The following is a 26,283-nucleotide window of genomic DNA, read 5'->3' on the forward strand; positions in this document are numbered from 1 at the left end:
TGGTGCTTCCTAGTCGAGGACTTGCAAGTCATCTTGACAAAATCAAGGGTGAATGAAGAAAAGGAGCAGAAGCTTAGACTCAACATTTAAGTTGTGGAGAAATCATGAAAGGCCCTTGCATAACATATTAAGCTTGTTGAGATTTTATTAGAAGGGCAGTCGGGAGCCATTGAAGGTTTTTGAAGTAAGAAGCAATAGGATAATAATCGTGTTTAGGAAATTAAATTGACAGCAATATATAAGTAGGATGAGAGTAGAAAGAGAGTAGGGAGGTAGAATGCTGAGAGGTGGTTAACATAGTTCAGGAAAGAAACCATCTAAACTATTGATCTGATTACTGAACAGCAATCCATCCCCAAATTTAACAGCTTAAAACAACCACCAGAATTTATTCTTTAATTCTGTATTTGGCAATTTGGACTGGCTCTATCTGGACAGTGCTTCTGGTCTCAGCTGGTTTCGGTGAATTATCAGAGGATGGCTTCAGCTGGGATGACACATCACTGCTGCCATGTTCTTTCTATCATCCAGCAGGCTAGCATGGGCTCGAGGACCTGGGGCTGGGAAGAGGTCCTGCAGAGAGAGACGTGCCTCGGCTTCCAACAGGTATGGTGTCACTTCCACCGAATTCTGTTAGGCAAAGCAAATTGCAAAGTCAGATCAGATACAAAGGGAGGGAAAGCAGAGTTCACCTTTGATTCTTTAGCTGCAAAGTCACATTGCAGAGGGGTGTGAATAAAAGGGAAGGTGGGAAATAAATATGGCCATTTTCCCCCAGCAATCTGCCACACACCCCAATTTATTTCATTCATTGTTTTTTTGCTGTTGTTGTTTTTGCTGTTGTAATTTTTTCGTCACTCTATGTAAGATATAGAGGAAAAAGCCATTTTCTGGAACACATCTTATTAGTAATTTTTATCTAATTGTCACTGTCCTTGCTCAAAAGAGACAGAGCAACGTTGTTCTGTCTCTATTTTAAAAATCACCCATTCTATTCTGATGAGTCAGTTCTATTTGAAACATTTGAAATGTATTACACTGTATTTAATACTATTAATGAATGTGGTTTTACGACTAAATTTGCCTTCTTTTTTTCCTCCTATGTTCAAATTACATTATGGTAAACACATCATACTAGGCTTAGGAAGTAAAATGTATAAATCAGTGGAGGCTTATAAAAGATATTCTAACATGTTAGAAAAATATTTGGTGCTTAAAATATTGAAATTGCTTTTGATCCAGAATTTCACTGATCCACTCATTTGAGGATTATTTTTGTTTCCTCTTTCTCACACCATTGGTAGGTCTGTATTTAAAGATCTTGATAAATCAAGGGAAACCTTTCTGATACATTTCACGGACTAAGAAGGGCAGGATAAAACATAATCATGTGTCTTAGGAAAATTTCTCTTCAATGTGAACCCAAAAGAAATATGTTTTCCTTCCACATCTTTTTTTTTTTTTTGCGGTACGCGGGCCTCTCACTGTTGTGGCCTCTCCCGTTGTGGAGCACAGGCTCCAGATGCACAGGCTCAGCGGCCATGACTCACAGGCCCAGCCGCTCCGCGGCATGTGGGATCTTCCCGGACCGGGGCACGAACCCATGTCCCCTGCACTGGCAGGCGGACTCTCAACCACTGCGCCACCAGGGAAGCCCCACACATCTATTTTATAAATATCTATTTCATGGAGATATGCCTCTGGTTTTCATCTAGTTGTCTTCTTGAAATTTAAAAATGTATAAAGCATATTGTTAGAAGTATCTAGGATTCCATTTCATTAGAGTGAATACTCTCACCAGATTATGTAACTTTGTTTTCTACCTACCTATTGAATATGTTCCTCAACTTCCTGGCTACTGCCATTTCTCCAGTTCAGACCTTTATCACCTCTCTTCTGGACAAATGAAGTAACCCTTTAACTGGCACCCCTGCTCTCAGTTTTGCCTGTTTTGCAATGTGCCTTTTGCTCCTTTGACCCTCAGAGTATTTCCAGTGGAGTGGTAGTCTAGCCAGATGTTCTTTTTTTTTTAATTGAAGTATAGTTGATTTACAATGTTGCATTAGTTTCAGGTGTACAGTAAAGTGATTCAGTTATATATATAATTTTTTCAGATTCTTTTCCATTATAAGTTATTACAAGATATTGAGTATAGCTCCCTGTGGTATGCACATGTGGTTGTTTATCTATTTTATATAATAGTAGTGTGTATCTGCTAATCCCAAACTCCTAATTTATCCCCCCCTTCCCCTTTGGTAACCATAAGTTTGTTTTCTGTGTTTGTGAGTCTGTTTCTGTTTTGTAAATAAGTTCATTTGTATCATTTTTTTTTAGATTCCACATGTAAGTGATATCATATGATATTTGTCTTTCTCTTTCTGACTTACTTCACTTAGTATGATAATCTCTAGGTCCATCCATATTGCTGCAAATGGCATTATTTCATTCTTTTTTATGGCTGAGTAGTATTCCATTGTATATGTATACCTTATCTTCTTTATCCATTCCTCTGTTGATGGACAGTCAGGTTGCTTCCACGTCTTGGCTATTGTAAAGTGTAAAGTTCATAGCTATAGTGCTGCTATGAACTTTGGGGTGCATGTATCTTTTTGAATTATCGTTTTCTTCAGTTATATGCCCAGTAGTGGGATTGCAGGATCATATGGTAACTCTATTTTTAGAAGTGTTCTTTAAAGGAAATGATCTGTGTTCAAATAAGTTGTAAAATGCTATACCATACCTTCCATGCTTGCAGTCATAAAACCTGTTAGCACCTTAAAACTTTTAGGAGTCCTGAGTAACATGAAGATAGTGATGTGCTTTTGGCTTCTTCCATTACCCATGATCACCACCCTGCTCACTTTGAAGCACCCAGTGCCTTAGGGAAAATTAGGATAATTATAGCAAGGATTTGAAGAGAAAGAGTCAATATTCAACACCCAACTTCCAGAAGGGGACTATTAAGATCACTGCCAGAAAGTCTTAAAATCCCAGGTTTATTGAGAGAGAATGGATTTATAAATTCCAAAAGATATTTACATATTAAGACACAGGCTTAGTGGAATCATAGATAACTCAACTATTTTCTTTTTAAATTTAATTTTTTAATTGAAGTATAGTTGATTTACAATGTTTCAGGTGTACAGCAAAGTGATTCAGTTATATATATATATATATATATATATATATATATATATATATATACACACATATATTCTTTTTCAGATTCTTTTCCACTGTAGGTTATTGCAAGATACTGAGTACAGTTCCCTGTGCTATATAGTAAGTCCTTATTGCTTATCTATTTTATATATAGTAATGTGTGTATGTTAATCCCCAATTCCCAATTTTTCCCTCTCCCCATTTCCCCTTTGGTAACCATAAATTTGTTCTCTATGTCTGTGGGTCTATTTCGTTTTTGTAAATAAGTTCTTTTGTATTTTTTATTAGATCCCACATGTAAGCGATATCATATGATATTTTTCTTTCTCTGCCTGAGTTACTTCATTTAGTATGATAATCTCTAGGTCCTTTTACCAAAAATATTGACAGGTTATTCAGAAAGCAGTGGTGTATGAAGAATGCCTACCAGACAGAGAAAGGAACATGATACTTTTCATCATGGGAAGAGGAGGCATTTGGAAGGGATACGTAGAGGATAGAGATGCAGCCTGGATCCTTCAGGGACCCAGTGCCTTCACCTCCATGGACCTTGATCCAAGGGGCACCAAAACTATGAGGTGAAAACTCCAGGCAGGTTGAAAGGAAAGTTGAAACCCAAGGCGTGTGCATTCTCTTTACTGAAGGCAACTCTGAAAGGTCACTGACTTGCAAGGTCACCTCTTGTGCCAATATAAGGTGGCCACAGTGGAAGAGAAAAGATGATACACATACTTAGGCAGAAAAACAGCAGGGAATTTTATCAAGGGAATCTCCCTTGACAGATGTCTGGTGTGGAGGGAATTCAAAATTCTCCCGTGATGCCACTGAGCAACTGAAAATAGTTGATATGGATCTGCTATGGTTCACCACAGTAAATGACAAGGTGATCCCATTTGAAAAACAGGAAAGCAGAAAGACATTTTCGCTGAAAAGCAGGGTATTCAGAGTGGTGATTGGATGCTTTCAAGGCTTTGATTTTGCTGGGAGAACAGGCAATGAGTTACACCTTGAGAAGCAGATGCAGTTAGAAAAAAGTCCACTTCCCAGATTTGGGTGATCAGAGTTCAACAAAAGAACACCCAGAAATCATTTAATTCCAATTCCACACACCATTTTGGAAAGGAAATTACAGGAGACAATCTGGAGGAGAAAAATGGTTTGAAAGAGAGTTTAAATTTTAAATTGAGTGAGAAGATTTTAAACTGGAAAAGATTGAGTTACCTGGAACTGGAAAGTTTACATTATTATTTTCTACCCATCATTAGAAATGGAGATTATAAAGGAATTTAGTTATATAGACATATCATAGAATTTTCTACAAGTGAGTTGTAGGTCTAAACCATCTACTCTATTACAGAAATAAATCTGATTTCTCTTTTAATCCAGAGTCCCCCAAGTTTATTTGTCCAAAAACGTATTTTTAAAAAGTAAATACATTGCATTTTCTCTCAGAACAAGTATTGGATGGGATATCCTTTGGGAAATAAGGTCCTATGCTCTTATTAGAGTTATCTCTTAAAAATAATCTCCTTTCTTTTAAAATCAATCTTGTTATTTATTTGTTTTAAAAATGCTTTTTGGGTTTCTTACATGTTTGAAGCATTCTTCTAGGTGCCTGAACTTGAAAGATGACTCAATCCTAAATTCTGACCTCAAGAAAACCACAGATTTGCAGAGGAAGTATGTGCTTGTTTTGACAACATATATGCTGATATTAGAACAGTAGGGAGAGAACCAGCAGGAAACTTGTACCCAGACTGCATGAAAATTTATGAGGGGTTTCACATTTTTCTCTTTAAGGGTTTATACTTTCTCTTTAAGAGAATGATCAAGGCAAAGGTATTCTATCTCATCATTTCTGTTCTACATTGTAGTAGAAGTTTAAGAAAGTGAAATAAGGCAAGTGAAAGGTATAAAGATTAGAAGGAAGAATTAAAACTCTTAATATATGCAGATGACATGATTATGTGATAAATCCTGAAGAATATACAAAACATCTATTAGATGTAATAGTGAATTTAGCAAGGTCATAGTATACAAAGTTAATATACTTGAAGCAAATATTTAGGAAATAAAAGTTTAAAAGTTCCGTTTAAAATAGCACTGAAAACATAAAATACATAAGGATAAATGTAGCAATAGATTAAAAACCTCTACACTGAATCTGAAAAAGATTAATGAGAAGAAAGAAATCATGAATAAAGTGTGAGATGTACCATGCTAATGGATTGGAAGAGTCAATGTTGTCAAGACGTCAACTCTCCCCAAGTTGTTGTACAGATTCAGTATAAGTCAAATCATAATCTCAGCAAGATTTTTTTTTTATTTTTGGAAATTGACAAGCTATTCTAAAATTCATATGGAAGTGCAAATAACCTAGAATAGTGAAAATAATCTTGAAAAAGGAAAATAATATAGGAGAGCTTACATTTCTAACTTCAAGACTTACTTGCTATGAAGCTACATTAATCAGGACAATACATCCACACTCACATAGTCAATTGATTTTTGACAGTACTACTGGAGAATTTCAATAAATGATGTTTGGATAACTGAAAATGCACATGGAAAAAAATAAACTTTGGCTTCTACATCATGCCATAGGTTAATTTGAGATGGATCATAGACCTAATCTTACAATCTAAAGGTATAGAGATTATAAAAGAAAAACCTAAGAAAATATCAAGAAAAATATCAAGAAAAATCAGGAAAATATCTTCATGACTGAAGATTTTGGGAGAAACTATTTTCAAAACATATTTGCCAAAAAACAAATAATTTGTATCCTACAATTCAATAATAAAAAGACAAACAATTCCATGAAGAAAAACCTGAACAGAGACTTCACAAAGGAAGAAATATATATGGCCAATGAGTAAATGAATAAAAGGTTCAACATCATTAGTCAGCAGGGAGATGCAATTAAATCACAAAGCGTTATCACTCCACACTTAGTAGGATGGTTAAATTAAAAAAGACCAATGATGCTAAATGTTGTCAAGGATATGGACAGCAAGCAGAATTCTCATACACTGATGATGGGATGTAACACAGTGCAACCAGTTTGGAAAACTGTTAAGTTTTTTTCTTCTTCAAGTTGAGCATATATCCTCCTATGATCTAACAATTTCACTCCTAGGAATTTACCCAAGAAAAATGAGAATATATTTCCACGCAAGACTTTATGGGAAATGTTCATAGTAGATTTATTCATACTAGTCCTAAATAGAAAGAACCCAAATGCCTACAATGAAAGAATAAAGAATTTTGATATATTCATATACTGGAATAATATTAAGCAACAAAAATGAAAAGCTCTTCACTCATACAACAACATGAATCTTTCAGACAATATACTAAGAAAATGAGGCCAGAAAGAAAACAATGTACACTGTACGATTTCATATGTATGAATTTCTAGAAGACGGAACACTAACTTACTAGAGCAGGGTATTTACAAGGAAGAGGGAACTTTCTACAATGATAAAACCTTCTTTCTATGTCTTCATAGCAGTGTGAATTACACGGATGCAGGCATTTATCAAAATTCATTGACTTGTACACTGAAAATTTATATATTTTACTGTACACAAATTTGACAATAAAAAAACCAAATATTAAACTGTACTTAGTAGGAATGAATTTCACAATGGTACGGACAAACAATTCTGAAACAACTCTCTGTGTGCCCTGTGATTGAGCAGATAAGAAAATATATGAATGAAAATGGGTGCCAGATTTTCCTCTGTTGGAGTTGTAAATATGGAAGGGAGGCAGCTAGAATAAATAAAGAGATGTGTGCACTGGAATTGGAATTATCAGGTAAATTCATCGTTTTTAATACATAGATACAGAAATGTGTGTGTGTGTGAATTTGCTGTTTCCCCCTAGCTCTGAACACTGAAAGAGGCTGCAAGCAATGAAATATGAATAGCAATGAGCACAGCTAGTACTCAGATACTGGCTCCTAAATACCATTCTCCACTGAAAGGTACCAGGGCTCTTTGGAGGAAAGATTAACGCCAGACCTAAAGCTTAAAAAAAATACAAAATGTGTTGTTCAGGGAAGTAAGAATGTACTCAAAGAATATTGGAGACATATCAAAAGGACAGAAAAGCCTGATGTCCAAAATCAGAAACAATTTGAATATCATATACATAATGCTAGAAGTGGATTATAATCCACGGAAGAAAATAAAAATATGCAAGTCCAAAGTGATATAATAATAAAGGAATGAATAAATACGTCAGGTGGTGGGGTGGGGGAGGGAAGGACAGCGAGGGGAAGGCAGGTGTCTCCGTCGGGGGGCACGTCTGCTTTTCCACAATCCTCCCTGATGCTCTTGCTTCCCGTCTGTTTGGAACAGCCTTCCTTTCCCTCACAAGCTTGGTGTCCGCTTCCCTCACACCTCTTCAAGGCACAGCTATATGTTATCTCCTTTGGGAAGGTTTCTTGAATTCTTAGAAGCATCTCAGTGAAGGAATTATGACCACTTGTTGTCCAGCTTGCTTTTTATTCTCTCTTCTCTCTCAGTGTAGGTAGCAGCAATTCTTTTTATATTTTGTAGAGCTCTCTTTTCTCTTAGGTTTATGTTGTGTTCTATAGTCCTGTTTCCATCTTCCCCACCCCCACTGGTGGGCACTTAGGTTTTGACTCATTTTTCTTGATGCTTTTCTATGAAGAATGCTATAACATGAATTGCATTATATTAAATTGTATCCCATCAACTGGTGGTGAGCTATGAAAATGAAAGTAATAGGGGTCAATTAAGTAAAAAAAATTAGTTTATCTTGATGCCAGCTGTGAAAAATGCATAAGACTGGCTGGGAGCCAATCACAGAGACCCTGTAAGGTACATCCTTCCACCTGCTTGCAGAGAAAACCTTATTCAAAGGAAAAACTATCAGCAGATGACTGCAGTTCTTCTGTCCTGTGATTCAGAGCTGGCTTTTGTTTTGTTCTCTGACTGGACAGCTCTGAATTGGGTTCCCTGACAATAGATGGCTCTGTCACTCGTTGGGCCAAACGAACCACAGTGATCCCCACAACGATGGGTGTAAAACAGCCGTGGAGGTATCAGGATGCCTGCTCACCCAGGACCAGAAGGAAACCTTGTGCTGGACTCCAGGACTCCCTTCCCCTTTCCTTGGCTCTTGTTGAATGTAAACTTACAGAAGCCACACAATCCCTTCCCCAATCCATCATTCTTTCTGAAGATTAGATACAAAAATAAGAGCCAGATCCAAAAGTAGAGCCCTTCTGAGGAGGGTAGGAATTCCCCAATGTGGGTTAGACTTTAGGGCTCAGGCCGGTTAAAACACCAGATAGAACATGTTACAGGTGATAACCTCTCTGCTGCTCACAGATCTACAGGTCATTAGACAGTTTTGCCTTGATGGACAGCCATTGTAGCCCTAACTAACTCAGCTGGTTGAGCCTGGTCACATTACTCTAATGACAACTGACTTGCACACTGAGGCTAGAGGAGCACCTGTCTGAGACAAGACACCAGGAACATACAGTTCCTGAAGGTATGTACAGCCCCAGGGAAAGACCATGAGGGGCCTTGGGAAACTACCATTCCCAGTGTTTTTCTTTGTATTTTTAGTGGCTTCTTCCGATCTGTTTGCTAATATTTCATAATCATAGGAATTACTATATATTGTAAACATTTAATTATAATTGATATCTATATGGTCATTTCTAATTTACACAATGGGAGCAGATCTTCAATCTCAGCATATTCTCATTATAGGGTCATAAGTATATGATACTTATTATATTTTAATATAATAATTTCCATTTTATAGATGAAGAAACAGAGACTTGGAGAGGTGGAAACGTTTTCTATTATAAAAGGAAGAGAATTATGTAATAATGGGTTGAAAAATAAGGTGTTATTAACAGAACACTGAGCGGCCAGTAAACTGTATCTTGAGTATTTAAAGAAAATGTAATAAAATAAAGGGGAGAGGCATAAATGGGTATTATTTGGCCAAATGTGGCAAAGGTGGGGATAGGTTAACTCCACACCCTATTACCTATAGGATTTGGACTTGAGACGTTCCAGGATGTTGCTGTGCTCTGTTCGGGGAATGGAGATGTTACCGGTGGAATGGCAATTTTCTCGGGCCTTGTCCTCTCAAGGGAAAGAATTCAGATGAGAGACAGAGAGCAGTTCCAAGCAGCAGGAGTTTTATTAAGCAAAGCAAGAGTACACTCTGGAGAAAGGATGTGACAGGGCCGTCTGGAAATCAGAAGCAGCAGCAGTGAAGGTAAGGTTGGGTTTTTTAGAGTGGTGGTCCCTCCCCGCATCCTGCCTCATTTGACTGACAAGTTGGCAGATCATTTTAGGTTATATATCCTTTCCCTTAGTGCGCGGGCGCTTACCCATAAGCACCCAAGAAAAACCCACAGCGCGGGGCGGGGCGGGGCGGGGCGTGGAGGGTAAAAACTACAATGCCTATGTATTACAAATATGGCATAATGAACCCCAGGTTACTTTGAGTCACCTTTTAAGTCTTGGTGCGCCTGAGCCAACCTGTGCTGGCCGTTTTATCTTGCTTGGTCCTGATAAGGCTGGGAACTTAGCGGTGGTCCTTGACTAGAAGAGGGAGGATCTCTGGGCATGCTCTGATTCCTAGCATCCTGGGAAAGATGACTCCACGCAGGATGGGGCGGGACCCACTCATGTTTGACTAGCTACCTGACAGAGATACTCCTCCCCAAACTCATCCAGATATGTTGCAGGTTCTTGGGACCCGGGAGAATGGGGGACTTGATGAGACTGTAGGTGACTCAAGGCACTTCTGTCATGTTAACAAAACCATTTCCCAGCTCATATCCACGTAGGATACTATTTTTTTCTTTCCTCTGTAATTCCTTACTCCACGTTCAGGCATTGATGACTTCTCATTTAGTACTGATTACTTCAAGGGAGGAAAATGCACTAAACTTGGAGAAAAAGAAAAGTTTGGACTTTCTGAAGCCCTGTTTTAGGCTCAAGATAAAAAGAATTAGAATAAGAGATCAGTTTTCAGTTTTTCCTAACATCGAGGGTAAAGACTTCATGAAATGGGAGAATGGTGAAGAAAAATGGGAGAGTGCAAAAGAAAATTGATAATGATGGATCCCAGCAAAGGGGCCTTAAGTCTTTCACTCTGCTTTCTCCATGCTTCATCTCCCACTGTGTTTAATCCCAGGGGGCATAATAGAATACCCAGAGAATTTGAGGATTTGAATATAAATTAAAACTATGTAAATTTTCATAAGATCACCCAGGATGGATGTAAGACTTAAGTTTCCCTGTGCCCAGATGGTGCAGGAGCAGAAGAAATCTCTATGATCAGACAGCAAATCAGAGAATATTTTACTCTGAGGTCATCCTATTGTCCTGCGGCCCTTAAAGAAGGGGGTTGTGTGCTGGCTTAGGCAGAGAGTGGGTCAAAGTTCAGATATTTGGGGGGAAGGAGAGAAATTAACCAAAGTTTAGTTAACAAGCGTTTTGTTCTCATTGATCAGTGTGGCTTTCTTTGGCAAATGGGAGACCAGCTGATGGGATCCAAGTAGAGGCTTGCAATGCGCTCGCGCAGAGAGCGAGCCCTCTGTGCTTCTGCCATTGCCATGAAATAACAGGTCTCAACTGGCCCGCTGGCTTGGGCAGAGAGTGAGAGATACACAGAGCAGAGCGTCACAGGCTGACTTGTAATATGGAACAGAGCTGCTTCAGCCACCAAAGCCTGGAGAGGAACTGCCCTGGCCACCGCTGAAGTTCAAGAGTGAGGGACTGCCATGAAGGTCTTGTGGTTGTTTGCTATGCAATATGGATTAATTAATTAGAAAACAGGATAGCGGTAAATTTTATTTATGTGTTTATTTTGGAAATTAATGGGAAAGTAAACATAAATGGCTTTATCTCACTTATGATATGAAAAAATACTCATTAAAACTACACTAGAACATCTTTTGTTAACCACTAGATTGGAAAAATTGAACAGTTTGATAGCACCTTTCATTTGCAAAGGCAGTGGACTAGATATGGTGAGAACAGATATTGACTCAAACAGATATGATTTCTCAGTAATTTGTCAAAATTATAAATACTTTCACCTTTGACCCAGCCATCATATTTCTACTATTTATTTATTTTGCATACTTGTACATGTGCAAAATAATGCATGCAGATTGCAAGATGATACATGCAGCAGCTTTTCTAATAGAAAATGTTTGGAAATCACTTGACTATCCACCAGTATTGAACTAGTTAAATAAATGATAATATATAATTTTACAAAGGGATATAATGCAGCTGTATAAAAGAATGGGGAAACACTTTGTATAGGTATATATAAAGGTGACTAGGGTAGATATATGCTAAAGGTGTGTGTGTATTAATATATTTTTATATATTCATATGTTTATTTTTAAGTAAAAAGTGGTTTTCTAACAATAGGCTTTAAAAAGAAAAATACGTATTTATCATACAATATTTTGACTATAATAGGGAACATAAGAATCTGTGTGTATGTATTTATTGGCTTGCTTACAAATATAGTAACATTAGTGTAAGCACCAAAACCAGTAATAAAAGTTATCTGTCAGGGTATGGGACTCAGGATGGGGACTGGACACATAAAGGCTCTCACTGTATATCACTTTATATTTTCTTTTCTTTTTGAACCACAAGAATGTATTATCTATTTAGAAAACAAAAACAAAAAACCTCAGTGAAGAATAAACATAACAACCAGAAAAAAAAAAAAACATTGCTGGGGAGGGGGAAATACATCAAACGACAACAAGCAGACTAACAGATGAGTGTGAAAGAGGGAAGGACAAAATCAGTCTCATAAACTTTGACATATTATGTAGTTTGGGGATCAAAATCTGGTGCCCCACTGGCTGAATTTAGCACACAGATGTGTTTTTCCTGGCCAGTACACTATTGTTTTAAAATGCAAATCTTAGTGTCTGTGTGAGCCCGTACTTTTCAGTTAGCTGTGGTCACTAGCCATTTATTATTTTGTACCAGACACTGAAAATCATTTGAGTTATAATCTCTGATTTAGTCCCTTGTGACCAGATATTCTCATCATTGGCTGTAGACAGCATTACCTTCTCCAGATCAATCTCTAAGAGACTTTTCACCATAGGAGAGATATTAGCTCCTACAACTCAAACTTCTAAGTGATCCTCTAACCAAGGTGAGAGATAATCCTTTCAAACCTACTTCCTCAGGAGTTAGGGGACCTAGGCAGGTTGGGAAGGAAAATCTATGTTGCTACCACCTGTAACATATTTGACCTGTTTGTGAAAAGCTATTCATAAGAGAACCAAATGTTCCCCTTAACATTTACTTAAAAAATTAGAAAATGCGTTAGTAACATCCTTATCTCCCAGATTTGCACAGGAAAGGACAACATGACCTTTTAAATATTCTTTTTTAGTTAATTCTTAGGATCAAGATTGAAAAAAGAAATTGAGAATAAATATTGGAAAAATATGACTATTAAACAGCCAAACCTGGAAGAGTGGGTCCCACAAAAGGGAAAGTAATTGATAGATGAATAATACAATGTGTAAAGATGTATTAGCGTTTTCATTATTTTGTACTATTTCTATTCATTTGGAGCTGATTTCCATAGTAATATAGTTAGCTAAAAATCTGCCTTTGTGTATAAGGTCTCCACAGAAAAAGCAAATATGAAAATGGCAATTTTTAAAACAATATCCCTTTTTTGTTTAATAAAACTAATGTTTTCAAATCTGCTTTTATTAAAACACAATAAATACCATCAATTTTTGACATGAAATCTTATTATATACTGTAAATATTTATCACTTTCTAGGGGGAAGATTATGCAGTAGATGACTTCTCACTGATTCACTCATAAAGCTGAGTTAGAAGTGAAGCTTCTTTTTATTTTCATAAAAATAAAAGGGACTCAGAATTTGACATCCATTCCATTTGGACCAGATAATCAGACAAAGCACAGATGGTGCACTTTTCAAGAGCATTTTTTTTTAGCATTAGAAAAATTATAAAAATAATGCTAATATAAAAACCTTCAAGGTAAAATACATGGAAAACAGACGATAATGCTACTGCAGAGATCACATCCTCTACTGTTATGGGATTTATTTTCTTACTAAAGTATAATTTATACTGTTCTATGTTTATAGATCGGACAAGAAAATTTTTAGAATCAAATGATGGCTTAAGGTAGAACACAAGACGCATGTATGGTCTTGATGTCAACCACCCCAGGACTCCCTGGAGACCAACATAGCTCAGTCGTTGATCAGATTTCTACAGACTTATAGATTCTTGGTCATTGATCATTGATGTCAACAAAGTTATAGGTCTTTGGGGTCTGACATAGATTTTGAGAGCCTGATGACAGCTAGAAATGCACGTACATCTAGAAAGTTTTGGATTTAAATTCGAGTGAGTCACTGACCTTCAGAAGCACTCCCATTAAGGATCCACGGACCACTGGTTAAGGATTCCTGAAATAAATGATCTCTAACATACTCCAAACATTTTTATCCATTTATTATTTGGTCACTTACATTCCCATTCTCTTCTCTAGAAATGTGTGAATCATTGTCTACTCTGATACTCAAGATTTAAACTTGATTCCATCATTAATAGTCTTTTACATACAATACTACCTCTTAGTTCTAGTCATAAATCTGTAGTTTCAATCCCACTCCTGGAGACAAAAAAGAGTTAGAATTTATTAATTTTATCTTTTCTTCTTTCTGAGCTAATAATGATGGGAGAGGGGAGAAAAGTGAGATTTTATCATATTTACTGAGTAAATAAAACTCAACTTGTTCCAGACTTCAGCTAGCATGTTAACTTTTGGATATTTATCCTTTTACCTCAGTGCACGAGTTATCCTCTCAGACAGTACCACATAATAGTTTGGTGTTTCTTTATTGTACCTGGAAAACATTTTATAAAATTAAATAATTTATGATCAAAACATTGACAGACAAAACCAATTAGGCTTAGAATACTATTCTTTATTTTTATTATTAAATGCTTACTTCATTTTTTAAAAGTATTATTATTAGGTAAAGAAATGTTAACATATCAGAGTTTTCAAAATTATTCTGATTCTTTTATGATCCCCTTTGAAGCTCAGTTGTTTTGTGTGTGGATGCAACTTGCAGATGAAATTACTCATGTGCAATTAAACAATTTTTCCTTTAAATATAGTGGCTTTTCAATACTCAAATGATGTATTTTTAAAAGGGACTAAATATCCACATTATGAAAGCAATTATTTAATTATTCTGGACAAAAAAAAAAACCATAAAAAAATAACAGCAAGTATAACATCCCAGACTCAGCCAAAGTCCATTTCAAATGCTGGCCTTTTCTGTTCTTGGCCAACATGCTTATAGCATTCTGGTCAGACTCCAGGACTTTAAAAATAATGAACTGTATTGGGCTTGAACTTGGTACCTAGAGTATCATTCTCAAAAAACTGTATCCTTGAATGTGTTATGGGGAAACTGGGTTAAGACAGCAAACTGAGAGCACATATCTAACTTCACCCTGCTCAACATTTGATTTTTTAAAAGAATTAAATAATTACTATGTGTAAAAAAACTGTCAATGAAGCAGAAATTTCAAGAAATTCTTAAACAAATATAAAGGAGATAGAATTGGATACATGGCAATAATTGAAGATCAAGACATATACAGAAACCTGGACAGTTTTTCTATAGACATTCAAAGCTAAGAGTCAAAGATTCAGTAGGAGGAGGGTGCACAAGGACAATAGTGAATGTGATAAATTGGGGAAATATGTCCTGCATGCCTGGGTAGCTTACCTTTTCCCTTCTGACCTGGTTCTGTGGGGCAAGTTAAAATAGCAAGTGATTGGGAGAAGCTGATAAGTATCCAGGTATATGACAACTTTCAGGAGGACTTTAAAATCTTCCACAATCAGAATTACAGGAACTCTCTAGCTGGGAGTATATCTTATCCCACCCTTATATCACTGTCAGAGAGATAGTTATGAATCAGGGTAGTTAAACAGGGTAATTCTCCTAAATTTTTTTTCAAAATAATAAGAGATAATATAATACTTCTGAAAAGTCATATTAGTCATAGACTAGAAATCTAAAAATTTCAAGAGAAATTCCATCTAAATTTTGAAATTGTAATAGAGGAGAAAATAATGGAGGAGAGGAAATTATTAAGAACAAGAGGATATAAAATAATTTCAAAGCTAATAAAATAAAAGAGTTTTTAGTTTTTGAGGTAAATTTAGTATGAAGCAGAATGTATGCAATAATTTCACTTTATGGGAGAAATTTTAAAAAACACTGAGGATAATGAGAAAATTTAGTTTCCAGAAAGATAAAAATAGGTTTTCTACAAAGCAATGAAAATCAAATTGACATCATGCTTCTCATCAAAAACCATGTATATTAGAAAACACTGGAGCAAAATGTTGACTATTCTGAAGGAAATGATTTTGAACCTAAAATTCTATACTTCATGAAAGTGGCATGAAACTTGAAAGGCCTACCAAAGACGTTTAGAATTAAAATCTCTAAAAAAATTTGCCACACATAAACTCTAAAAAAATCCTTAGAAAAAGACCTTAAGTATAAATACACATATGTACAGACATACATATACACAATAAAATCATGAGATAAAAAGGGCAAAGAAACTAGGAAATAAGGAAGCAAAATTTCAGTCCAAAGAAATACATAAAACATTTAGTTAATTCTAAAAATTATTTATGCACAATCTAATAAAAAAATAACCTAACCATCTGGATCTCAAATCCCAGATGATCTCAACATGTAATGTGGCAGGGGCTGGGAGACTAGAAGGATGTGATAGGTACAAATGTTTAAAAAAGGTGTGAGAAAAAGACAAAATGAAAAATATGAGAGGAAAGATAAGACACATAAAGACCTATTCTAGAGATTCAACATGCAAATAATAGAAATCTCAGGATAAGAGAGCTAAGAAGATGTAAGAAAAAAATTATTAAAGGAATAATAGAGGGGAAATTTCCAGTACTGAAGAATGACATGAGAAAAAGACTCGTGACTATTCCAGAAATCTTCCATTAAAATCAGCAAGTAAACCAAGAGAGAAGAAGACATGGATCTGGAGAACAGTCAATAGTGAGTTGTCTAAAAGTACCAATGATGATGAAAATGATAATTAATACCTATTGAGCTATTTAATACCTGCCTAAGAAATCTACATTATTTATATCATACTATTCTTCCAAAAAATCTAAGTAGTATTATGTAAAATAATTAAGGGAATATTTAAATTAGAAATTTCTAAACCTTATATTTATGTATATTTGATGGATCAAGGAACAGAGATAAAAATAACTATCAGAGATATGATATTACTATTAGAAAAAACTAAAACTGGAATTATAAGAAATGTCATCTGGAGAATGGGGAGTATAAAGTCAGGAGATGGATTTTTCTCAAAAACCCTTCTGTACTACTTGATTTGTTACTAATGTATGTATTAATTTGATAAACACACACACACACACACACACACACACACACACACACACACACACACAGAAGCAAAAAAACCCAAAAATTAAACCATTCAACAAAAAAAAAAGGAAAAAAAGAAAGTGTTATAAATAGAAAATATTAAGTATGGTTACAGGAATAATCCCAACATCACAATAAATGTAAATGTGATAAATTTCTCTATTAAGGTCCATGCTCTCTGGTTAAAAAGAATCCAGCTATTATCATTTGAAAGTGACACACAAAAGTAGGCACTTGTCTTTTTGTGGAACATTCATCTTTTTTGGACAGCTTTCCTCTTTGGAGACTCTCCCCATTATAAGTCTCTCATCCACAGGATAGATATTCCCAGCATCCCTTGAGATTATGGCAGATATATGTGACTAACTGGGAAGTGAGAAAATAACTCTCAATCTTTGGGCATTGGCTTTTCACAGAGATTGGCTTTGGCATTTCACAAAGATTAATTGCAGTCTGGCATCCAGCTTCTAGTGGGATTTGTGAGATTTGGGTGTCTGTGCCAAAAAGAAGCAGCACTTCTATTCTTCAGTAGTATAGCCATTGCATTGTGGCTTAGTTTTTCCTGTAAAGTAATCCTTGAGCCTGAGTATCTGGTTGTTCTCTGTGAACATTCTTTGTGAGCTATTTAATACCCTTAAATAAATTTATATTCTGCTTAACTAATTTCCAACTAGTGTTAGTTTCATCTAAAAACCCTGAGATACACACACATAAAAGTAAGTGATAAAGAAAGATCGTGTAACAAGATGCTAAAATGGTTTTAGGTAAATTACTGAGACCATGCATATTACATTCCAGGGTGAGGTGCTGGGTCAGGATGAGATTTTCAAAGGAGGTGACCAAAGTCCAATTATATGACCCTTCCATCCTTCGCCCAAAAGAAAGGTATAAAAAGGTTGGATTTAGAGATGAGATATGTAGAGAATTTTTGGAGAACCCTACCCCACAAATGAAAAAGCCTTCAACAAGACCACTCAAAGAACTTACTTTGAGTGAGAAGAATTTCCCCAAAGAATTTAGGGGACCCAGTGTATCTGAATCCATCCTGGGAAATCTAAGTGGCAAGAGACTAATTTTTTAGGTGCTTTAAGGATGGAGTAAAGGAACAGGCTTTGTAGTATGGCCTATACTTTTGGAACTTATCAGAGAAAAGGATAACGAAGTGTATTTTGAGGGTTCAACTGTGGGCCATGGAAAAGAGAGCTGGCATGAAGTCATTTTAGGTCCATCCAAAAAGACTCTGGAGGAATGGCAGACCATATATAGAGAAACAACAGATATTACTGAATGCCTGTAGATCCAAGAAAGGGGAAGTAACCATAAAATAGAGACAGATTTGCCCACATCAAAGAAAATGTACCTGAGAGAGTCTCCCAAGATGCACTCACAACCATGCTCCAGGAAGGAAAGAATCAGATTTAAAGATCTTCTGAGTCAACAGAGTTCTGTTGGTAGATCACTACAATAGTATTAGTAAGTCAGAAATTTCCCGCTCCCTTACATCTGTCCTTTCCCTTTACTTCAAGTCAGAGACCATCAATAATAAGACAGAGGAGCATGAGTAGAAGGGCTAGAAGGAGAAGAAGTAAAGAAAGCCCCACTTTCTGATGGCAGGCTTCCTACCAACTCAAAGTCTGAACTGGATGAGAAGTAACAACTATAAGGAGATTGAAAGTTGTCTCCTACCCACAGAAATGGACATTTAAATGACTAAAATCAGACTGTGTTTGAAACCTGCAGGATCAAAGATTTTACTACTGAAGAAAATTTTAAAAATATATGGTGTGCCTGAGTTTTCATCCAGGAGCAGGGGATACCTTAACATATATTTAAAGGAATATATAGAGAAAAGAGTTGTTTTGTAATTATATCTCAAGAGCCATATTTATTTTAGATATTTCTATTACAGTTTTAAATGGGGACAAGAAAAAGATCTATCTGACAACTATTTTAAAAAGATCTATCTGACAACTATTAAAAAGCAAAATTCATCAGGAAAATATGAGTTACAAACCTCAAGGCACCCAACAGCATAACTTTAATATATATTAAACTAAAACTAATATAAATTCAAGAAGTAATTGAAACAGATGTGTAAGACTTTATATATGTTTTCTATTTCACTCAAAATTTAATGAAGTATGCCCCCAAATTGACCCTCTATTAGGCTTTGAAGAATACTTCAACAAATTTCCCAAATCAGAAATCATGCAAGCTGGATTTTCTGGAAACAATACAATTATGCTATTCTAAATATCTGTAGTCATAGAGGAAATCCAAATACAAATTACAAATACTTAGAAATAAATAATGACAGCAGTGTGTGTGTGTCTGTGTATTCACATCATATAAAGTGGTACATGGGTGAAAAATTTTAATAGTAAGTATATTTGTTAGGAAACCATAAAAAAATGGTTTATGCATTCATTTTAAGAAGGTAGAAAAAAGACAATAAAATATACAAAAAAGTAAAGGTAACAAATTAAGAGAGGAAAAGAATTAACTATATAAAAAACAAAAGTATAAACCAGATCATTAAAACAAAAGTTGATTTTTGGGAAAGTCCAATAAATACAGTCTTTGGTAAACCTGATCAAAGAAATAAGAGTAAATGTCACAACTTTTGACAAATGCATAATCTCATGCATCTGTCATTACAATGCCATACAGAATAGATTCACCACCCTAAAAATCTGTATTCCACTTATACATATCTCTATCCCCCTGAACTCCTGGCAACCACTGACCACCTTTATAATATCACATAGAGTGTTTTTACTACCCTAAAATTCTTCTGTGCTCTACTTATTCATTTCTCCCCACCCTGTTGAACAATGACCTATTCATTGTACCCATAGTTTTGCCTTTTCCAGAATGTCATATGATTAGACTCACACAGTCTATAGGTTTTTGGCAAGACTTTCTTCTTTCACTGGCAACATACATTTAAGTTTCTTCCATATTTTTTCGTGGCTTGAGAGCTCATTTCTTTTATGCTAAATACTATTCCATTGTATCTATTAAAGAGCTTGGTGCTTCCACGTTTTGCAATTATGAATAAAGCTGTTATAAATATTTCTGTGCAAATTTTTGTGTGAACATAGTTTCAACACATTTACAAAAATGAATGGAATTGCTTGATTGTATGGTAAGCCTGTGTTTAGCTTTGCAAGAAAGTCCTGTGTCATTTTGTATTCCTGTGAGAGTTTCTGTTGCTCCACATTCTTGCTACCATTTAGTGTTGTCAGTTTTTGGATATGAACCATTCTAATAGTTGTGTAATGGTATCTTATTTTTCTTTTAATTTGCAATTCCCTGATGACATATGATGTTGAACATCTTTTTATAGGCTTATTTGACATCTGTGTGTATATATATATATATATATATATATATATATGTGTGTGTATATATAGGTATATATTTTGGTGAAGTTGTCAATTCAGATCTTTTGCCCATGTTTTAACTGGGTTGTTTGTCTTTTATTGTTGAGTCTTAAGAGTTCTTTGTACATTTTATATACCATTGTTTTTTATCAGATGTGGGTTTTAAAAATATTTTTTTTTCTATTTTGTGGTTTGTATTTTTATTTATTTATTTATTTATTTATTTATTTATTTATTTATTTATTTATTTATTTTTTATGAGGGCCTCTCACTGTTGTGGCCTCTCCCGTTGTGGAGCACAGGCTCTGGACGTGCAGGCTCAGAGGCCATGGCTCATGGGCCCAGCTGCTCCATGGCATGTGGGATCTTCCCAGACCGGGGCACGAACCCGTGTCCCTGCATCGGCAAGCAGACTCTCAACAGCTGCGCCATCAGGGAAGCCCCTGTATTTTTATTATTTTAAAAGTATATTTCAAAGAACAGGATGTTTTTTATAAATTTAGTTTTGGCTGCATTGGGTTGTTGCTCGCAGGCTTTCTCTAGTTGTGGAGAGTGGGGGCTACTCTTCATTGCGGTGCACGGGCTTCTCTTTGTGGTGGCTTTTCTTTGTTGTGGAGCATGGGCTCTAGGCGTTTGGGCTCCAGTAGTTGTGGCACACAGGCTCAGTAGTTGTGGTACACAGGCTTAGTTGCTCCATGGCATGTGGGATCTTCCTGGACCAGAGCTCGAACCCATGTCCCCTGCGCTGGCAGGCAGAGTCTTAACCACTGTGCCACAAGGGAAGTCCCCAGAATTTTTTCTCCTTTAAAAGAAGTCAGACATCAACTTTATTTCTTTCATGGGTTGTGATTTTGGTATTGTTTCTAAAAAGTCGTCTTTAAACTCAAGGTAGATTTTCTCCTATGTTATCTTCTAGAAGTTTTATAGTTTTTCATTTTACATTTGGATTTATGATTCATTTTGAGTTCATTTTTAGAAAGGTGTAAGGTCTGTGTCATATTTTTTCCCTGTAGATGTCTCATTTTTCCAGTACCATTTGTTAAAAAGATCATCCTTTTTTCCATTGAACTGATTTTATTCCTTGTCAAAGATCAGTTAGCTATATTTGTGTGGCCCTATTTCTGTGCTTTCTATTCTGTTCCACTGATCTATTTGTCTATTATTTTACCAGTGTCACACTGTTTTAATTACTGTAGCTTTATAGTAAGTCTTGAAGTCACATATTGTCAGTCTATAGACTTCTTCTTCAATATTATTTTGGCAATTCTGTGTCTTTTTCTTTTTGATATACTATAAACTGCAGAATCAGTTTGTCAACATGTACAAAATAACTTGCTGGGATTTTGTTTGAGATTCCATTGAATCTTTAGATCATATTGGGAAGAACTGATATCTTAACAATATTGAGTTTTCCTTTGCCTCCTGGATCTGTCAGTTACTGGTAGAGGAATGTTGAAATCCCCAGCTATAGTGAATTTGTCTATTTCTCCTTGACATTCTGTCAGTTTTTGCCTCATATATTTTGATGCTCTGTTGTTAGGCACATACACATTAAGTACTATTACGTTTTCTTGGCAAATTGACTCCTTTATCATTATGTAATGACTCTCTTTATCCCTGAAAGTTATCCTTGCTTCTGAAGTCTGTTCATCTGCCATTAATATAGCCACTTCTGCTTCCTTTGATTCATATTAGGATTGTATATCTTTCATCCCTTTACTTTAAAATTTTTTCACAGCACAGTGAATTTTAACATTCCCCCCTTTGGGGAATGAGAAGTGGCAAAGCCCACATTTGGAAACACTCAAAAAGTTGTCCAGCACTTTGGTAGAGAAAGGATTTGGTCCAAATTCTTTCTAGCTTAGGAGGCGGAAAGGCAAATAAAGTTGGTAGCTCTAACCACTCTGTCCTGGGGTGAAGTTGAAGGTGGGCAGGGAAATGGTCTGAGACAGATGGGCAGAGCATGAGTGTGAGCTCAAGTTCTTTCCAACAGAGGTAGTTGGTCCTGGGTGGATGCTAGGGAGTCACAGCAGCCTGAGGGTTTGGGCTGAGTAGATGTTGCTGTGGTTGCCTTCCTTTGCCCAGTCCACCAGCTCCCTGCTCCTGAACCACAGATGGATCTCCCTCTGGGCCCCTACACAAGGCACTGGCCTGGATGATGTTCCCACACACTCAGGAATCAGTCCAGATCATTTCTGGGAGCCTCATTTTCCCACCAGTCCTTGTGTGTTAACCCCTCTTGCTGTCTTCTGATGTGGAGGCTGAAGTCACCCTGGAGTCTTCCCTGATGGTGCCAGGGGCAGCCTCAGCAGAGTTGCTGTTTCCTATCATGGCCCTTGTGGTATAGACTACATGGGGGTCTTGCCAGACCATAGGGACCAGGGGCCAGAGCTCATGTAGCTGATGAGGGCTGGGTAAAAGGGCTTCCTCCTGGTAGTGGTAGGCCTCAGCCAAGACACTGCCTGGTGCCTGCAGTGTCTTTGTCCCCACCAGCCTGAGGACCCTGCTCTCAAAGCCCTGGATCACAATCGCAAGGAGCCACTGCTGCAGGCCATCTGGCTTCACTTTGACCAGAATCGCTCCAGGCCCAGGAGGGCCCGTCAGAGCTGGGACACACAAGCAGGTGTGGCCAAGGACTGGCAGGCTGCACACCAGCCTCCACAGCCTGGTGCATTGCATGAGAGGCTGCCCATGAGGCCTGGGTGCTGGCTGCTGGATAAGCACTGCAGGGAACTCGCCCCAGCCGCCGCTGGAGCCCCTTTCATCCCTTTACTTTTAATCTATTTTTTTTTAATAATTAAAGTGAGTTTCTTACTGAGCAGTCATGTAGTTTTTGATCTACTCTGAGAGTTTCTGTCTTTTACCATTTAGACCATTCACATTTAAAGTGATTATTCATACAGTTGGATAGATGTCTACCATATTTTTAACCCTGTTTTACTTGTCACACTTATCCTTTGTTACTTTGTTATCTTCATATTGTTTCCTACTTTTTCTGATTGTAAATCAACATATGATTCCATTTTCTCTCCTCTCTTAGCGTATCAATTATACTTGTTTGTAAATTATTTTAGTGGTTGCTCTAGATTCTGCAATACTCATTTACAATTAACCTAAGCCTACTTTTGAATACACTATGTCACTTCACAAGTACTGCAGGGACCTGCTAACAGAGTGTGTCCAATTTCTCTCTCTCATCCCTTCTAACTCTTCTTTCCTTCATTGCATTTATTCATAAGTGATAATTATCCAATACATTGTTGTTACTATTACTTTGAACAGCTCTCTTTTAGAGCAGCTAAGAATAAGGAAAATATAATACTTTATTTTACCTTCATTTATTCTGGCTCTAATGCTCTTCCTTCCTTTATGTAGACTTTCTTATCTGTATCATTTTCCATCTCTCTGAAGAACTTCTTAACATTTTCTGCAAGTCTACTGGCAACCAATTCCCTCAATTGTCTGAGAAAGTCTTTATTTTTTCTTCATGTTTGAAGGATAATTTCACTGGATATAGAACTCTAGGTTGATGATTATTTTTTTCTTTCAATCCTTTAAATATTTCCCTCATTCTCACTTGCATGGTTCTGAAGAGAAGTCTGATGTAATCCTTATGCTTTTTCTTCTGCCTTTTTTAATCAAAAGTTTCTCTTTTTTGTTAGTTTTCTGCAGCTTGAATATAATATGCGTAGGTGTAGTTTTATTACATTCTCTCCTTGGTGTTCTCTGACCCTTGATCTGAGGTTTGGTGTCTGTCACTAATTTTGGAATATTCTCAGTCATTGTCACTTCAAATATTTCTTACGTTCTTTTCTTTCTTTACCTTCTGGTATTCCTACTACATGTGTCTTACAACTCTTATAATTGTCCCATAATTCTTAGATACCTGTTCCTTTTCTTTGGTCTGTTTTCTCTTTGCTTTCAGCTTGGGATATTTCTATTCACATATCTTCATATCTTATATCACTGATCCTTTCCTCAGCTGTTTCTACTGATGAGCTATCAAAGGCATTCCCCATTTCTGTTACAGACTTTTTTATTTCTAGCATTTAGTTTTGATTCTTTCTGTCTCTCTGCTTACATTATCCATCTGTTCTTGTATGTTTTTTACTTTTCCATTAGAGCTCTTAGTATCCTAATTATAATTATTTAAAATTCTAGTCATTTCTGAGTCTAGTTCTGGTGCTTGCTCTGTCTCTTGAGACTGTGGGGTTTTTTTTTGTGTGTGTGTTGTTTGTCTTTTTAACCTTTTATCATATCTCATAGTTTTTATTGAAAGCTGGACATGATGTATTGAACAGAAACACTAGAGTGAACAGACCTTTACTGTCAGGTTTTATACTTATCTGGCTAGGAGTTAGGCTACATTTACTGTTTGCTGTATCTGTAGGTGTCAGAGGTTAACATTTCCTTTACTGACCTTGTTTTGTATCATTTGCTGGCCCTTGGTCTTTCTTAGAGTCTCTTTCTTAAGTAAAATCTGAGCATTACAATTCTTTCAGCTATAATCCCCTATTATTATGAAGGAGTCCTACTGATGTGGCAGTAAGTGTGAAGGGGAAGTGTTCTATGACTCTGTTACCGGGTCTCTGTCTTTTCGTGGGTCTGTGCCCTGGCCTGTGAACCTTACAACTACTTGTTAACTTTTCTCCCTTTCAGTGAGACAGGAAGGCACTGGAGTTGTGCATTTCCGTTCTCCCGTATGAAAAGTTAGAAGGAAATGGAGCTGGACATTTCCCTCATCGCGTATCAGCTAAGGTCTGGTAAAATCATTTCTCTGGAAAGAAGGACGTTGTTAAGGAGAACAGAATGCTTTGGGCATATTTCAAAATAGTTACTTTTCCCCTTCCTCTGCCAGAAGCAACAGGGGATTTTTCTCTGATCTTCACTGTGAGAAGCTGGTGAGGCTCAAGAGGGTAAAACTCACAGAAGTGTGGGGATCCTCCTACTCCTGGGCCCACAGGAGCCTTTTTTATATCTTTTTCTTTTCTTTTCTTTATCTCTAAGCAGGTCCAGGCTCAGTCTCCAGCAATTGGTCAACTACCACTTATGTGTTCCTACCAGTTCCTGGGCCCCGTGGCTTCTGTTCCCAATAAACAGTGATTCTCTGTATTTATCTGTCTCTCCAGTTTTGGGGGCAGAGGTTTGCTCTGTTGCCTCAATTCTCTGATGGATCTAAGAAGAGTTGTTGATTTTTAGTTTGTTCAGCTTTTTTGTTATGAGAACAGGAGTGATGGTCTCCAAAATTTTCACATGTTAGACCCCGATGGTCTTACCAATGAACTTGACTAAACTTAAAAAACAGATACAGAGGTGTAAAAACTATTAAATATCTTTTAAAACGTGCAATGTTTTCAACATAAGGTACAAGTCTTTTACAAACCTTATATAAATACCAAAGTTAGTACAAAAATTGAAAATTGTAGGTCCACCTCTCTTTTGAATGTAGAGGCAAACGTTCTAAATAAAATATTTAAAGGTGATCCAACAGATTTTTTTTGGACATGTGGCATGAGGGATCTTAATTCACTGACTAGGGATCAAACCTGTGCCCCTTGCAGTGGAAGCACGGAGTCTTAACCACTGGACCACCAGGGAAGTTTCCAACAGATTTTTTTATAATTTCCTTTCTTGTAAAAAACATTTTTGGAGAAGCATCTTAGCTTTTCTGATAGCTTCATTACCACAAATGAGAAGTTTTTTGTTTTTAATTCACTGAACCATTTATGGAGGACAGTGTTAGGCCCCAAACAGATATTCTATATATGTTTTCAGTGAATAGATGAATATAACATGCAAAGCTTTCTAAGGGGAGTTGTGAGAAGCACATAATGAAAGGGGAAGGTCACTGCCCTTCAGGAGCTCACAGTCTCATGGGGAGTCAGCCATAAACGTAACAGACTAACCCAAATCGGATTGTGATAATTGCCGCTATAGGGAAACAATCACAATTCTATAAGTGTGTGTGGGAAAGAGAGATTAATTCTAAAAGGCAGTGTTTATTTAGATCATGGTTTAAGAAATAGAGGGAAATGAAGCTTTCTGACTAAACTTAATTTCACAATTACCAAGAATCATAGAATTAGATTTGCACCGTCCTCTAACAGAAGCTTAGTTTTATTGCCAATTAGATCATAGAACTGTTTTAAAATGCTTATTCTGGATTCC

General features: G+C 36.5%; 1 pseudogene; it reads right to left on the reverse strand.

Moving 5' to 3' along the window:
• Positions 1 to 22,139: 22,139 nt before the first annotated feature.
• Positions 22,140 to 22,794, reverse strand: LOC113609339 (nucleoside diphosphate kinase, mitochondrial pseudogene; annotated as a pseudogene).
• Positions 22,795 to 26,283: the final 3,489 nt, after the last annotated feature.

The sequence above is a fragment of the Aethalodelphis obliquidens genome, unplaced genomic scaffold (assembly GCF_003676395.1).
Source record: "Aethalodelphis obliquidens isolate GAN/ISIS:26980383/991018 unplaced genomic scaffold, ASM367639v1 scaffold56, whole genome shotgun sequence".
NCBI lineage: Eukaryota > Metazoa > Chordata > Mammalia > Artiodactyla > Delphinidae > Aethalodelphis > Aethalodelphis obliquidens.